Source organism: Chroicocephalus ridibundus, chromosome 2 (assembly GCF_963924245.1).
Source record: "Chroicocephalus ridibundus chromosome 2, bChrRid1.1, whole genome shotgun sequence".
In the NCBI taxonomy this organism is placed as follows: domain Eukaryota; kingdom Metazoa; phylum Chordata; class Aves; order Charadriiformes; family Laridae; genus Chroicocephalus; species Chroicocephalus ridibundus.
In genome coordinates, this window is record NC_086285.1 from 32,498,278 (window position 1) to 32,515,745 (window position 17,468).

The 17,468-nt window shown below is 38.1% G+C and overlaps 1 long non-coding RNA gene across 1 annotated transcript in view; it reads left to right on the forward strand.

Annotated features, from left to right (window-relative positions):
* The window catches only part of LOC134510599 (uncharacterized), a 29,923-nt gene extending 12,656 nt beyond the window's left edge, over window positions 1-17,267 (forward strand). The window contains exons 2-4 of the long non-coding RNA XR_010069668.1: window positions 6,397-6,490; window positions 13,790-13,907; window positions 16,460-17,267. This is a non-coding gene — a long non-coding RNA (uncharacterized LOC134510599). The remainder of the gene's footprint in view (window positions 1-6,396; window positions 6,491-13,789; window positions 13,908-16,459) is intronic.
* The last annotated feature ends 201 nt before the right edge of the window (window positions 17,268-17,468 follow it).

The window sequence follows — 17,468 nt, forward strand, 5'->3', positions numbered from 1 at the left end:
TACTTCACTTTTATCGTGTGGTACTGCAGCATGCCGAAGGAAGCAAAGCGTGCAGGTCTCAGCTCAGTACAAAGCTAGACGTTTCACAACAGCAGAAAAGCAACTTTGCATAAATATTGTTGAAAGACAGTGAAGAGAGAAGAGGAAATTCTGCATCTCTAATGCAAGGTCTTTAATGCTAATATATATCAAAATGCTCTGTATACTCCTGGAACCCTTCTGTTAAAATGTCTCTAACTCTAGGGACACATTGTATGAGGCAGTTATGCACCATTTAAATGTGAAAAATGCACACTTTACTTGGAAAAAGATGTGTGATGTGAAGTGTTTTTAAGAATAATTGAATGATTTTGTGATTCATTAAATGCTTTTTCCTCAGCAAGCAAGTAATGGCTTTTCCACTAAGCACCCAAGGGGTGAAAAGTCAAACAGTTAGGAGGAGTAAAGCGTCCTTAGGAAGAGGATCATTTACAGTGCTTTTTGTTTTATTCCTTATCTCTTTTTTGTTCCAAGAGGAACAGAACAAAGAGGGAGGGGGGAAAAAAGTGAGTAACTGCATGTAGGAAATTAAAAAGATTGAATGTTGGGGACAAAAAGATATGTGGCAGTTGTCTATTCTTTGGTCTAAGAGGAAATAGAGAAAAATTGTGGCACCTAAGGTTTATTGAATATGGCTTCACATACATATCCCTGCTGAGACCATGGGATCAGTTCTTTTATGGGACAGAAAAAAAAAGAGCTGTTTTCATATACCCAATATATCTTCAAGCCAAAGTGTAAATCTTCAGTTTCTTTCCCTTTCTTTTTTTTTTTTTTTCCTTTAAAAAAAAAATAATCTAGGGAAACAATACACACCTTGACTCCTGCAAAAAAGATCTCTGGCAAAATCACAAGACGCCTGCTTAAGTAATACCCAAAAGGTAACTCCATGCATTCCACTGGCCAGAAATAATTCACAGCACGATGAATCCACAAGAAAGTCAATAGCATATTATAACGCTCTTAGGGGAGCTGTAGCTGTAAGAGCAATGTGAGGCAATGCCTTAGCATGAGCTATCACTTTATATATGTGCTGTATACATGACCATGAATTATATTACAACATTTGACACGCTATGGCTTTTGATCTACTGTGACTTATGACCTCTGTCCTATTGTGACCTTTATGCCGAAACCTGTAGAGAATAGTTCAAACAATAGAATATACATGATAGATGATACTAAGATAGGATAAAAGTGTATAAGGAATATAAACACTCATGCTCAGGGCAATAGCTAGCCAAAAACTGCCAAAGATGAGGAAGATATTTTCCTGGGAGATGATATTATGAATTTTCTTGCACCTTCCTCTGAGGCATCTGGAGCCTAGGATATTAGCCTAGATAGACCACTGGTCTGATTAGGTATGGAAGTTCTAATATATCTGTGAGCATTTGCTAGTGAGGAAAAATATAGCTTATACGGTTAATAGAAAGTTCTACATAAGACAGGAAGGAATCTTTGACCAGTGATAAAATCCTTGTGAGCTTTCAGCTGAAAAGCCAGTTGAACTTTGTGTAGATTCTGTTTCCACCCAGACCAACTGTGATTTCCAGCTGATTTCAGTGGGAGCAGAAGGAAAACTGCAAAGACTCCACGTACGTGGAAGCACTCAGACCCCACAAGCCCCTATATTTTTATTTTTAATAAAAAAGATATAATAATCCCTGTAGATCTGGGGTCTCATGAGATTTTCCAGATAGCCAGGGTTGGCACTTACAGGAGTGCCCTCCACAGGAAGGAGAATTTGAAGACAGTCTTTTACAGCTCATCTTTATCAGCCTCTGCTGCTGCTGCTCTATTTTTCAACAGCTCCTATTTGGTTAGTCTGTTCCAGCAGCTTCCAGCTGCAATCTTGGACTCCAAAGGCTGGCTTCCTGATCATCAGCTACCTGGCTCCACAGAACAGTCCAGGGACCAGGCATTCAAATACAATTAAATTGCTCTCCAAAAGAAAGCTGGAGAGCACGAAGTAGTGTTGGCATGCTGCAGAAAAGCAGGAAGACAAAGAATCAACTGACAGTCTATATAGCATGAGACTGGAGTCTTTGGCTAAAATGTGGAATTATACTGCATCTTGGAAAAATGTATGGACAAAAAAAGCAGCCATGGAATGAAGGTATCCATAAAGCCTTGGCTGGAAAAGTTTTCAGCATTTTTCAACAGCTGGATATAGACACATTCATAAAACTTTGATCATAAATCATATTTTTAATATTATTTTCATAACCTTAAGACCTATATTTTCATAAAACATAAAAGCTATAGCTTTTCTGTACCAAGTGTAAATGCCAATTCATTTAATTAAGCTGATCTAAAAACAAACAAACAGAAAACCGTTTCTTGGATAGACTGAGTTTTGCTAAAACCAAATTTATTTTAGCACAGCCCTCATTGATTAGTTAAAGCAAAAGAAGCCGCTGAAACTGTAGCCAGGCTTCGTATACCAGGATTTATATTTGTTTGAAAGAAATCTATTGAAAAATCAAGGACATTTATGCTGATATGACTAGGTCCTATCACCCCGGTTAGCCCAGTTCTCAGCCCTGCGGGAGCTCTGCTCTTGCAGGGCTCCGTGGAAAGGGTGGAGACCCTCGAGTTCAACAGGCAAAGTCTTGACAGGCAGCTGCCACCTGCGTCCCTGCCCACGCGACGGGCTGTGGATGGGGAGGTCGTTCTGGAGAAGTACAAGGAATTTACATGGCAGAAAAAGTGGCGTAGGACAGAAAGCTAATGTATTAAGCAAGGCCTAGAGATTGGCAAAACGCCCTTTCTGGTGGAAAACGTACACATGCACAAGCTATTAGTACTATCTCCTTCATACCACAAAACACACGATGCTCAGCTCAAACAAGCCTCAGGTGGTACCTGCCATCTACAAATGCCCTCATACACAGGTATTCCTGATGTGCTGCTCTTGATATGTTGGGGGTGTGATGTGAAATGGTGCTTGGAACTGAGACGTTGCAAATGACAAGTTGGATGGACCAGCTTTTGCTGTCGTCCTCTCACGATAACTGTGGTTATGGGGGATGGATACAAAGCTTGCCAGCTTCCTCTGTCTTAAAACTAGTGAAAGCAATATTACGGAAATTAGACAAACTGTAAATAAAGCTCATTTGGGAATTTATTAATTTTTTCCTGAAATATTTCTGTTCTCAGAAGTAGAACTAGATATTGTTTGGCTGGCTAAGTAATACAGCAGGCATTAGTGGTGAAAAGATTAGGCATCCTGAACTGAGATTCACCTCATGTAACTTAAGACACTTGTAGCCTAAATGACAATATGCAAACTTACAGTTGGAAGAGCAGATACTTTCAAGCAGAAATCATCTGACTTACTGCAGATACCAACTTTATATAAGATTGAGCCACTCCCCAGGCTCCGCGGACTCAAACTCCAGACAGCTCTTGGTAGCAGAAGGAAAGGTCAGTTAGGAGGCCAGTTCTCTCCACTCCTTTTGAGGAATACTGCTGCCACCAGAGTCCCCAGAAAGACAACCCTTCTCCCACTGTTACACTTCAATAAAACAAATCTATAAATATGTGGATTGTCATTACGTCCTATCGATAATCTAGCTAAGGGATTGAACTGTACTATTATCTAAATACATGAAAAAGCACATGGGTTGTAAAGTAATGGACTGTCAGCAGTACATGCCAATCTATTTAGCATGAATCGAGACAGAGATGCATTACAGAGAGAAAGCTGACACCGGTGGAGTTTCTATTCCCCCTATGACACTGAGCACGAACCTTGCCTCCAGACCCTTTGTCTTCACACTTCTCTGACATTCTTCCTTTCCCTGTGTTCCTTTTGTCTCTCCGCTTGTCAAACTGTTCCTCAGACACCTGGGCTTTTTCGATAGGTTTCCTACCCAGTGCTTTGGAACTATGCATTTTTGATCTCACAGATGTATGAACTGAGACATCGTATTGAGTTTAAAGGAGAAAAAAAAAAGTCAAAACTTAGTATATATTCAGAGCAGAATCAAATGTTATAATCTGTTTCCTGGAAAGTAGTTACACTGTGCAAATAGCAATTTTACTTTTTTAAAGACAAACCAGAAAAAAAACACGTGGAAAACATAATTTATTCTAGTCAAATAAAAATGCATTTTTTTTAGTTTTCTCTTGCCCAATGCGATGCAACGTACACAGCATTCCATTGAAGCAAAAGAGTTTATTTTCATGGATATGTAAAAAAAAGCTGAAGAAACAAGGGGTATGATTCACTACTTTTACACAGAATCAGGGCTGCCATTTATTCCAGGTGAGAAGTGTGTTCGATTCCATTTTCATCACGTCAACAGGAGTTAAACCTGTATTAGCCCTCTTCAATGTCTCTTCTTAAAAATGTCTTTGTACTGATGAACAAGCGGCAGCTAATGTGATACCAAATACCTAGAAATAACAGATCTGTGAAAGTGCTGGTCAATAACTGATTTCGTAGCAGGAAAATGAGTTAAAGCTATAATAAATAGCAAAACTGGTAGATATATAAACTTAAATGACATAGGGAATTCCTTAAAAAATATAAGGAAAAAGATAAAACTTACTTGTTTTTTGACAAGGTTTTTCACTAAAACCTCTTAAAAAACCTAAACAGCCGTGTGATAAAAGAGGTCTTCATATCTTAATTTGTTAAAGGAACAAGACAGAATTAAATGGTTAATATTCAAATTAGAAGGAGGTTCTAGAACAAAGGAGCAGTAGGATAGACGTCTATGGATTCATGAGTGGTGTGAAAAGGGTAAAAAAGGAATGACTTTTTCTCTTCTAGTTTAGGAACTAGTGGGAATTAAATGAAGATAGCACGTACCAGCTCCAAAATGATCAGAGAAAGGTAGTTCTTCATACAAATGGAACAACAGAAGTCGTGGGTGCTACTAGTTTGCCAAGGTCACCAGCTAAACTCATGGTAATAGCCAGTGACTATTAAGCATGAGACAACACTTTGGGTGAAAGGGTTCCTGAGCCAAAAACTGCTGGAGATGGAGTAATTTGCAGAAATATAAAATATTTGCTTGTTGGTTTGTTGTTTTTTTCCTTCACTTTAACTTCTATCTGTTGCTGTCCATTTTCATGTGTCCTGTTGTGTCGTGTGTCCCTGACCTGCAGAATCTCTGGTAGGATCCAGTATCGTTTCTCCCAGGGCAGTGCCTAATGTCAGGAGTTTTCCTACTCTCTCTGGTTGACGCTGCCGCACTTAGTACAGAACACAGACTGCAGGAAACTTGACTAAAGATGTAACACCAAGGTTAAAAAAGAAAAGAGAGTAATAAAGAGTTAAGGTGGGTTTGGTTTCCTCTTCTCTGTGCAAGATGATGAATGGAAGGTTCCTGACTGACTCTTTATATATGTCCAAAGTGTCCATAACAGCACACCACTATCTGCAGGCAATTATTGTCTGTATAGACACAGACAGACCAGGGCTGGCATGTTTGGATCCAGAAGAGTAATTAGCTCAGGAATATTGCAGGCGAGCACTGATATATTACTTGTATGGCCACTTCAAATCCAGAAGCAGTGTTAGCTGGTTTCCATAATGTTGCACCCCCAGGGCCACTCAGACCCAACTCAGACGTCTCAGAGACATATTTCTGTTATGGAGAGTACTCATAAACTATAGCAAAAAAGTATATATATATACTGAGTCTAGTCCACACTAAGTATAGCTGACACTGAAGTGGATATAACAGTGCTGTAAGACTGAAGGCCTCGTAAGGCTCACCTTCCAAACACCCTGACACTGCACACAGCCAATAATACCCCAGGGCTGGTGCGGCACCCCAGTGTAATGAACCCCGCAGTGGTGCAGCGCACTGGAGAGCACCAGCTCTGCAGGATGAACTTCAGTCACAGGCTTTATTACTGTGGCTCGGAGCTGGTCAAGCTGGGTTTGGGCTGTCTTCACAGCTGTCCATTTGATCTTGGCCATAACATGATTCTCAGTGCCCACTTATGTAGGTTTGTGAATAATTTTGAATATTCCAGCCCTTTTAATTACAGATTACAGGAAGCTGTTGATTTAGACTTCTCATTTTTCCTGGTCTCATTTATCTTTGAATGCTGATAATCCAAAACTTGTTACAACACTTCAGAAGCAATTTTATATGCAGAACACATAAAGGACAAACTCCTTTTCATATAGGTATTTCTAAGAGCAGTTGAGAAATGATTTTATTTTTTAAAATTTTTAAAAAAACAGTTCCATTTTTTTGACCAGCATAACTGCTCTGAAGCTCACATTGTGGGCAAAGAGCAGAGTGCCACAAGCACCACATTTTATGCTATGTAAATGGAGGAAGTGGAAGTGATGAATTAAGTGAGAAGCTTTTGTTATGATTCTTTTAGGTTTTAAGAGTAAAAAATTGAGAATGGATCTCCTTGGAGAGGAAGGAGAGAGAATGGTACATCTAAAGGACGCAATCTATCATCCTAAACATTGGTAAGTGACATTTCCTTAGGCAGCTGACGGCTAAATATGTCTGGTTTTTTCAGCTTGTACTGGTAAAAGAAAGAAGGAGTCTTATGCATTCATTTTCAAAAAGGATATATCCACAATCCAATGAGCATAATTTGGTACACAAACTACTGGTAGAATTGTATTTAGCATACTTAGCTACATAGCATTTTCCTGTGTGGATATTTAGGGAGGAAAGGAATTTGTTTGTTTTCATGTGTGTTTTTTATGGTTTTTATTTAAGATGCCTGTGATGTGTTAGAAAGCATCATGTGCATAGAGGAACTGCAGCCCTTCCTGTAAATTCAACAAACTGGTATTTGCTGAAAGCAACCTCTGAATGATTTACCTTTTTCACAAAGAAAGGTGAAGAGTAGGAGAGGGGTGGGAAAACAACAGATTTTTTAAATTATATTAACACTCACTACCTGCAAAAGCATTTGTAGAGAGTTACACAAATCTCTTGTGGGCATTTCAGCATAAGTCCAATACAGAAATACACCAGAAAGGAATGACTAGTTGATTGGGCTACAGGCCAACCTCAGCTACAACTGTATGGTATCATAAAACACCTTGGCCCCTTCCACAACAAGAAATAATCAAGTCTCCATGATACTGTATTCCTGAGCAATGTGGTTTTTCCAGATAATTTTCATTTTCTGAGTCACTGTTAATTTTGTTTAGGCCCTTGTACAGTTCACATTCCTGTTACAAATGGCAACACCTTAAGAAAGTATGGAGATGGTCAGAAAGCAATAGAAAAAGAATGCTAAAAGCAATTACTTCCTCCAAAAGACACCCGCAGTTGCTTGGGTGTTTTAAAAATATCACAAGTTAGATCCAACCAGGAGGCTCAAGGAGCCAACCAACATTCTCTCCTTGGTTTCCTCTCCAGCGTGGAGCCAGAAGATCCCCAGACAAGCCCCGCCAGCAGCTTGCACCACTGCTCCACTCTGTCCTCTTCAAGACTCTGTCCAACTGGGAATGAATATAGTGTCTTGTTACTAAAGTTATAGCTTTAAGACTCACCACCATTGACAAGTCAATAAAAATCCCTCCCTATGACTTACTCTAACCACAAGAAAAAAAGACCTATATATTACTATATAAAGTTGTTCCAGCAATTATTTTAATTAAGTGATTAAGAATGGGCACAGTATTGTCTTCCGTATGTTATTAGAATGCACAGTAGTAGTCCAACGCTTACAAAGATTTACATTTTGTTGGAATAATATTCATGAATTGGGAATTAAAAATCTCACTCAAACGTGCCTTCACACAGTGGGCCAAATAAAGCAAAGTTGTTCAACAAGGGACTTCTGTATTAGAGACCTTGAAAATAATGACTTAACAGTATGCTAACTTGTTGAAAAGAATCTCATCAGAGGTCTGTCCAGCTATGACATGTTATGGATTTACTTTGGACTGAGCCAATAGGCTGAGGTATGCCATCGAGATGAAGGAATACAACTTGAAAGATATATATGTCTGTTTTAAGTAGGAATGTTCATTCATTAGCTCACTGCTCCATTCACTAAGCTGCGCATGAACTGCTGCACAAATGAATGATTCAATACAGATGCCTTTAATACAGCACATAGCAGTAACGAGCAAGGTACTCGCCATCATGACTCTCCTGGTGAGACAAGGAAGCAATTTCTTCATAGCTGTGCTGGGAGGCAGAAGCCTTGAAATGGAAGAATACAGGCTATACTAGGCAAAGTATTCTTTAACCAAAAGAGGTCTACACATTAACGTGCCCACAAGCCTCCTTCACATCTTGAATGTTATGAATTTATTATGGGGGAGCAAGGGATAGAAGAGATGAGTCGTTTTGAGGTCCAGGCTGAACAAAACTCTCCAGAACAGCAGCTCCAGGGGCCACTGAAATAATATATAAGCTTTCACAGTGCAAAGTATGCTAAAGTGGGTCATAGAGTTTATTTCCAGATGTTCCCACCCTCAGAGCATTTTCTAATGATATAGATGAAATCCGTAAAGACTTTCTGAATGAGGCGAACTCCGTTCAGAAATGAGCAAAACCTGTGCAGAATAATTTACTGGGATATAAAAACAAGCAAGCAAACAAACAAAATCACATAGTCTCTGTATTTAGAACAGAAATTACTAAATTTTCACTGTTAATAAAATAATTTATCACAGTCCACAGAAAGCCATTTTTCCCTGGAAATTTTCCAAGCTCAAGAAATATTCTAAATAGAGGAGAAAGTTTAACAAATACCAAACAGTGGCAGAAGAAGCATAAGAGGAAGCAGAGAAAGACCAAGTGATGTAAATGATAAAAGCTTTCAGGCAAAGAATTGTAAAGTGGCTGCCTATCTGAAGAAGCTTTCAATTTTATCACTGTCTTTTTGTTGAAGTCATAAAGTATCTGTAACTAAGACTCTCAAGTAGTCGTTTTGGTAACCAGCCCAAGAAGGAAATATGTGTTTTAATAAGAGGGCTTGAAATATAAACAGGGGCATATTCTGAAAATGAAGCTGAGCATGAAAACATATATGGTTTTGGTCACTAAAGAGAAGTCTGTCTATTAGAGTAGAAATGAAGATAGTGCATTAGATAACATTATACATGGGCTTGAGCCAACAGAGTTGCGCTTTGGCCCATGTGTATAGAATACAAAATACAATGCACATTTGAATCTATGGGTATTCCCAAAGATTACTAGATGACACTAGAGGACTTATGTTTCTTAAATGAATACACGTGCCATTGCCACTATAAAGCACTTTCTCATCACAGACATTAACTTAAGGTCTCTTAAGGGAAAAAAGTCTCTTAAGGGTCCTCTTAAGGGAAAAAAAACCCCAAACAAAAATACCCAAAATCTTAATACCTTTATCCTTCCTTGCAAAATATTGTAGCCATTAATACACCCATTTAACAATGGAGTAGAATGAAGTGCCAGTGGAGAACCTGATTTAAGAAGGACAGAAGACCATAAACACACATGTGATATATTTGTATACTTTTTTCAGTCAGACCCATCTGCACTCCAGCTCTTTTTAGAATAGCTAAAGAAAAACTCTCTGTGCCTCCCTGGCACATACAACAACCATTTATCAAATCCAGTATTTTTTGCAGTGGTCACTGTGCTTGATTTGCATGCTTTAAACTTAATTTGGACTCATCAGGAGAAATTAAAAAGCAAATTAGACAAAACTGTCCCTAGCAAAAATTACTTGGGTTGGACAAAGTAAGGAAGTTAGAGGCAGGCTCAGTATCATAAATATGGTCTTTTAATTGCCAGTTGTGCATTAAAACCAGTCATCCTTTCTTCTGTCTTTTAACATCATTTTCCCTTTCCACTGTATTTTTTATTGTGATAATGTTATTTGGAGTACATATGTGCTGTCTTTTTTACCACAGGGTACCTTAGTTACTTTTTTCTGACTGGATATATAGCCAGGAGATACCTTTTGGTCTTCTGACTTGACCTGCTATGTAAATTAGAGAACAGGACCCAGCAATTTCTGCATCAGCTATAATATCTGTTCTATACTGGGTGTCTTTCTGAAAGATATGTTACAGCTCAATTTAAGAACTACAACAGATGGAAAATCCAGCACATTGCTACGTTGGAATTTGTTCCAAACATTAATTACTATCACTTGATATTTGTGCTCTGTTTCCAGCTCAGAATTGTCAAAATTAAATTTCCAGTAGTTCCAGCTTTATTATTAATTGGGTAGTGATCAAGTAACAACAATAATTAAAATTTAACAATTAATTTAAAAGACTTTTAGTTAACTAAAGAGAACTGGTCAAGAGCAACACTTTTTATCATGAAAGGTCTTACAGACTGTAATAAAGTCTCCCTCTGACCTTCAGTAAATCGAGCTTCTTTAGTGTCTAAGTATAGGGCACATTTCCCAGACCTCATACCTTTCTTGCAGTTTTCTTCTGAGACCATTTCAGTTTGTCAATGTCCTTCTCAAAGTGTAAATGCTAGAACTGGACAGAGTACTCCAGGAATGCTCTCACTAAAGACATACACAGAGGGAGTATCACCCTCTCCATCCGTATTCTCTTGCTTAGACATGAAAGGATTGCATCCGACATTTTAATCATAGCATCATTCTGGTACCTCACTTTCAAATTATTATTTAAGTCTTTTCTAGAGTACATGGTCTAGACGATTCAGTTCCCCAATAATAAATGTTATGTAAATTCTTTGTCTTTGGCCTCAGGTTTGGCCATGGAAGAATATGTTGTTTTAATGAATCTATTGTAATGAGCCCTCCAGATTAGCTCATTCCCCTTTCATCACCATTAATTGTTCGTCAAATGATTTTATCACCTGTAAATTTTACTATTGATAATCTCACATTTTCCAGACTTTTCTAAAGATATTGAACGGCATTGGAGAAAGAACAGATCCTCACAGGATCACACTAGAAATACTTTTCCCTGCATGACTATTCTACATGTATCCTTATTTCTTTACTAACTCAATTTTAGTCAGTATTTTGTATGATTTTTAACAGATTTTTAATTGAATTAATTAAATCTTCTGCAATTTCCCCAGCATAGTGTAAGTAAATATTTATTAGTACACTGAAATAAACGACCTTACCTTGCATCAAAGCTATTATCTGATCCTGACAATTTGAAAAAAAATAATGTAATAATATTTGTTCAGCATTGTTTCTAGCTACTGCTGGGATAGAAAATACTTTTCATTAGCTTCAAGGTAGAAATAGATCTTCCTGTCTTTTTCTAGAAAAACAGATGCGTATGAGCACATCTGCCTTTTGTACATCACAATCCATGTTTTTACTGTTCTTGCTGAGTACTGGATTTAAACCATTACTAAGATCTCACTTTTTCTTCATATACTTAAAGTATTGTTTCTTATTTTCCTCCATCCTCCACAGAGTTTTTCAAAGATACTTTCAGCTTCCTGTGTCAATTGCCCATATTTCCCTAGAGTCAGTTTTAAACTCACTGTTATTTCTCTTGAGTTTTGTGAATTTTTATTTCTGCCTTCATTTTGTTCTCAATCAATAGTACATTTTTAGACTGAAGATGTCTTTTAAGTATTGCGAAGTAGTGTGTCTTTTGACACTGAATTTATCTAATCATCTGAATTATATTTCATATTTTCTTGTTTAAATGTTTCCTGCCACATAATTTTGCTCACAGTTTTTCTTAGCCTTGGGAAATCAGGCAAAATATATACATTACTAGTAAAGTGTTGCCAAGGCAGATATTGGCAAACTACATAGATATTTCTGATGGGAAAAAAATAACAATCTTGCTCTTCCCTTCCCCAAAATACACATCAAAATAAGGCCAACTGTAGAAATATTATGGGTTGTTGGGTATTTTTACTCACCAAATTAAATTAATAATGTCTTTTTTTGTTTTCCAAACCAACCTTTAGCGGTTTAATTCATTGCTTGCACTGAATTGCCCTAAGGAAAGACATATAGTAATGTAGAAGTTAACCCCAAATGCAAGATTATTTAGCCCTCTCTGACTCTTGTCCTCTGGGATATGGAAAAAGTCCCTTAGTCTCTGTGCCTCAATTTCCCATCAGGAAAACGGAAATAAGAGTTTTCTAATACAGATAGATATTATGCACATAAGCACAAAATTATGTGATGACCAGAAAAGTATGCTGAGAAAAGTGTGTAAGTATCTCTGATTAAATACCAAAACCACTAAATGGATCTGTATCCATCATAAGACTAAGTGCAGAAACATCGTAAAACTATATCTAGCGTTCTTTTGTTATTTGTATTTTGGAAAGTACAATTTGAAAAGGACAGTTTTGTCTCTGTTCCACTTTAGAAGTTCTGAACTTCTTAATTTCAAAATTAAACGTTGCACACACATATGCAAAGCCAACAGTATCAAGTACTTTTTTAATTTCTTTTCCTTCTGTCTGAAGATCTCAGAATGTTATGAAAAACTGGATTAATAGATTCTGCAGGCTTTTTAAAGGTTGTATTAGTAAGCACTGTAATTCATTTAAGGCATCTGTGGATTCTTTGACTTTTCAGTGTCACAAAAAGCAAGCTTACGAGTTTGCTGTCTGGATCTTTAATTTAACCAAAGCATGTGTTAAAGACTCCATATAGATAGACATGTGACAACCTTGCTAAATAGGCTGAAGAGCATAATTTATTTCTTTCAAAATCAACAGTGAACTGGGATTAGATTCTCTCAGAATTAATGGCCCAGAAATAATGTATGTGCTATGAAAAAAAAAGACCTAATCACCTGGGGCCAAACCCATACTGTCTTTTGGAGATTCACCAGTGGAATTGGAGAGAAAATAGAGACATGATCTTTACAGAATCACAGAGAAATGGTGAATGTAAATGTAAAATATTGGCTGCCACGAGCCTTCAGATTCTCAGTTTCACAGCTGATCTCACAAGCAAATTTGTCTTCACACAATTAATTAAAGTGTACATAGGACAAAGACTAACTCTTTTACCCAGGCCACCAAAGACACTTCCTCTACTGCTACTTCAGAAGTGACTTGCTTGGATTTAACTATTACATTATGATTCTCTATTTTTTTTCCTTTAGAAAGAGAGAATGTTTATGGAGACATCAGATACACAAGCATTTCAGTTTTGAAAGGAAAGATTTTGTCTCATTTTGTGGCAATTACCATGTATATCAACTCAGATTAGAGTATACAACATCTACCTCTAAAGTACACAAAGTTCAAACTCCAAACCCAAACACCTTAGACCTTAGCATTGCATCCAGATTCTGAATGCTGAAGTGCTAACATTTCCATTCCAGCTTGAGGTTCCGTGCAACAAAGAACTGAGAACTTCAGTGTTCATAGGCGGTTTTGCATGTGTTTGTGTACACATAACAAATTTTCACAGGGTTAAATAAAAATGAGCTTATATAATCATGAACTTGGTTACAAACATCTACATTTATGAATTTGCCTGTTTGGCTGAAAATACCTTATTAATTTTAGTTCACTAAAACATAACCCCACTGTAACTTGACCCATTTTTAGTAGCTAAACTTAAACCGGTGTTATGTTTTCAGTACTAAAGACTGATAACTTGATAGCTCCCCAGGGTTTGTTGGTTACAGTTTAAGTACAGAGTTGACATTACATGCTATTTTTCTGAAAATCCCAGCAGTAATATTACAGATGAGATACTGGTATTCAGAGATATATTCAATGACTAAGTTAGAGCGTGGATACCTTCAAACATTCAAACATCAAACTTTCAAACCTCCAAACATCATTCGCTAACCTGCAATTTTATGCATCTTCAGGTCCCTTTAATCTTATGAAAATGGAACTGTAAAACCTAATGAAAACAGCAGTTCAGAAGCATTCTTTGAGCCAAGACAAAATCAGCCTGGATTCTGTCATCTTTACACACGGTGAACGGTAGGTTACTCTGTAAATAGTCCTCATTATTTCAATATGAATAAAGGTCACACAATTTGCTGCTTAGGGATTACGTAATAATTTTTCATCTGTGTTTCTCAACATTTTTAGAAAGCATGCATAACTCATTCATTCTTGTTTCACAGTTGGGAAGCTGGTGTAAAGTTAGATCAAATGATTATCCTATATTGTTAAACAAGACAAAGGGAGCCAAGAACAGAACCTCATTTATTTTTCTCAACAGATTTCAATAGAACAGGGTCATATTCTATTAGCATTTCTTTCTGCTTCTTCACTATTTCCAAAAAGCTATATCAGAAAATAGAGGCCTGCTGTATCTGTTTTTATTACTATAATTTCTTAGCCCATCAATGGATGCAAGCAACAATGCTGTCTGACCATGACAAACTCTTCTTCCAAATGCAGAAGAAAAAAATTACCATAGGTAACGAATCTATGAATCTGAATGATTTAAGACTTTCATGCAGATTAATGGAGGGTTTTATTCTATTTCCCAGAATTTATGTGTTTGTTTTCTCATAATAAAGGAAGTTTCTAGCTTCTGGTTGTGAAGATAGCCTTGACAATGTAAACCAACATACTTTCATCTTGTGGAGTCCTCATCCTTACCAGCTAAAACAATAGCATCAAGCGAAGCTAACTTCCCCCATTCATCTTACCGGAGTGTCAGCCTTGAAGCATAAACATGCACACTTAAGTATCAAGACTGTTAACCAATTCACTGCTTATTATCAGACTAGAAATAACTAGTCAGCACAATTAGACAGTGGCTGGATATTTATGATGTTCTTGGCATGCTATCACTTGAAAATGTTGAATACACTATTGAGAAGCATATAGAGAGCAATCTACTAAGTTTAAGATCTATTTTTCTTAAATAAGCCTCTGTGTAATGTTCCACACTTAAGTTTTGGAATGCTTTCTAAGCACCTCCTTCTTCTGCACATCTAAAAATCTCCCAAACAGTGACTCTTAAGATTTTTCACCTACTCCCTACCTCTAATTTTGGTGCTCTATGACAAATTGCTGCCCTACTGCCAGCTTCCGCTTCCCTGACAGGGACTTCACTTCACTTCGTATATATCTTCAACTTCTTTGAGAGAATGTTAAGGAAGAAGCATTGAAAACTGGACCAAAAGCACATGGATACTCATTTATTCTGAACTGATTGAAACAACCAAGCAGAAATTGTGAAAAACACACTAACACCATCCTTACAGTATTGCAAGGATGAGGGAGGGGGACAATGGGACCACACGAAACCTGCTGTCTCTTCTAAAACATCCCAGATGAAAATAAAGAATGCCCAGATATTATACATCACATTTTCTCTCTAGAAAGAAAAAAAATTTACTGATGGCTTCTGCAATGCTTACTGCATCCATTTTACAGCTAAAGAAACTGAGGTATTAGGCTGAAAAGGTCATTCAGCAGGAGTGCAACGGCAGAGACAGGAAAGGATGCAAAGTCCCAAGACAGCTCTTACTTTATTAAATCACTCTGCCTCTCGTCAGGTGGCATCTTAAGCACACATTGCAAACTCTGTTAACAGTTGCTGGGAAAGAAGCTTATGTGCCCTCTGGCCCCCTTACATTCAATGTCTGAATTATAGCATGGACCCAGAGCCTCAGCATCAAACACAGAGCCCGAATCCTACCTTTGCTAGAAGAATATATGCAATGCTGCTATCCATGCTTCACCATGCTGCCAGCCTGCCAGAGGACAGGACTGGTGGAGGAAACCAGCCTCTGCGACAAAAACACATCACAAAGTCCCCAAACAATATAAATGGACCATAATGGGAACCAAAAACATATCACTGATTCCTCTCTCTGTATTGTTCAGTGTGCTTTGGTTTGGACCAGGAGCAAATTGATCTAATTAATACACACAGCAAGTATCTGATTCCTGGAAGTCTATGTATGTTTCCCACTAAGGATTCTAGGGATTTTCCTTTTCTTCTTACCTGCATTCATTTGCTGGACATATATTTCTTGGCAGCTTTTCTTAAACCTTTTTTCTGCCTACATCTTCCTGCCTCCACCTCTTTCTTGAAGCCTCTTTCAGATCAACCTTTTTACACTGGAAATGCAGTTAAACACCAAATAACTTTAAAAATATGCTATAGTATGAGGAAGTGAGGTGTATTCTTTACACAATGACAGTGAAAACACTTGGAGTAAGTCTTTTTCAGAATCGAAATCTATTTTATTTTCTGACATAGTTCTGAGAGAACACCTATGCTGTTGTGTTTGTTGAGCAATACTTGAGAGACGTTCATTGAATAGCCATCATGATAGCACTTAATTAAAGTCCATGGGGCTTTAAATGATGGGAAACCTGTAGAAAAATAAAATTCAAAACCTGTATTTATTTTTCCTGACAAGTGTTTCGCTATTGCACACAGATTCTTCCCAACTATTTTTATTTAGAAGGCACTTTTTACTTTCAAAGCAGTTAACAAAGATTCCACTAAGTATTACACGAATTGCACAATTATTTTGTTAATGCATTTATATTTCGGTACCCAGAGGAGCATGCAAACGAAGAGCATGAAGGAAGGCAGGAGAAGATACCAGACTGGCAACGATCCCAAGCCGCTCACACGCCGATGCTCAGGACAGCACATGTGGGTGCCACATGAGCAGGTGAAACTGTGATTCTACATGTGTGGAAGGGAGGATAATAATTAAACAATCAGATGTGCTAAGTGCATCATGCTGGGACCGCTACATTTCAGATGGGTTGTGAGGTTTGAAACTGAAGGCAATAACTCAGGAAGTGGCCAAGTTACAGCTGTAATCGTAAGGATTTCTGCGCAGTCCCTGGAGCGCCAGAGTGCCAGTCTTGTCCTGACACACTCTCTGGTGGGGTGTCAGACGCTCAGCAGCCTCCAGCCAGCGTTCGACATCTTTCAGCTGCTAAGACTCTGAGATTTTCGCTCTGGATATACTCCAAGGCTCCTCTCCCTGCTTGCCTGTACATGGTCCAGCCCTCCCTAGCCACCGCCTGCAAGACTCCCCACTGCTGCCTGCTCGCAGGGACGGTGACTTGCCCCTTCCAGTGGGGTGAGCCTGGCGGGACAGGGCTCGGACCAGGACCAGGACTGGGGCTGGGACCAGTGCCGGTGTCGAGCTCTGCCCTCTGCTGACATGGCAGCGGTGATGGAGGGGAGCTGGGAGCCCTGGCAAGGCCTCCTTTCATTCCGATTGTAATTGCAGCTACTGCAATAGCTCCAAATGGTAATGCAGAGGGTCATAAGAAAGCCTGAGGGATTAAAATCTGCCCTTGCAGGGCTTTACGAGCCATTGAAAGCTTTCATTGCACTTCAGTATGGCCTTCTGCATCCTGATTTGTCCTGCCCTCTCCATTTGGGCTGACAATCTGATCTTTGCCTGGACGTTTTTTAAACTATAATAATAATAATAATAATAATAATAATAATAATAATAATAATGATGATGATGATGATGATGATGTTATCATTATCATCATTATTATTATCATTAACATTTCTTTTGAGGTAGAGGCTACACTATC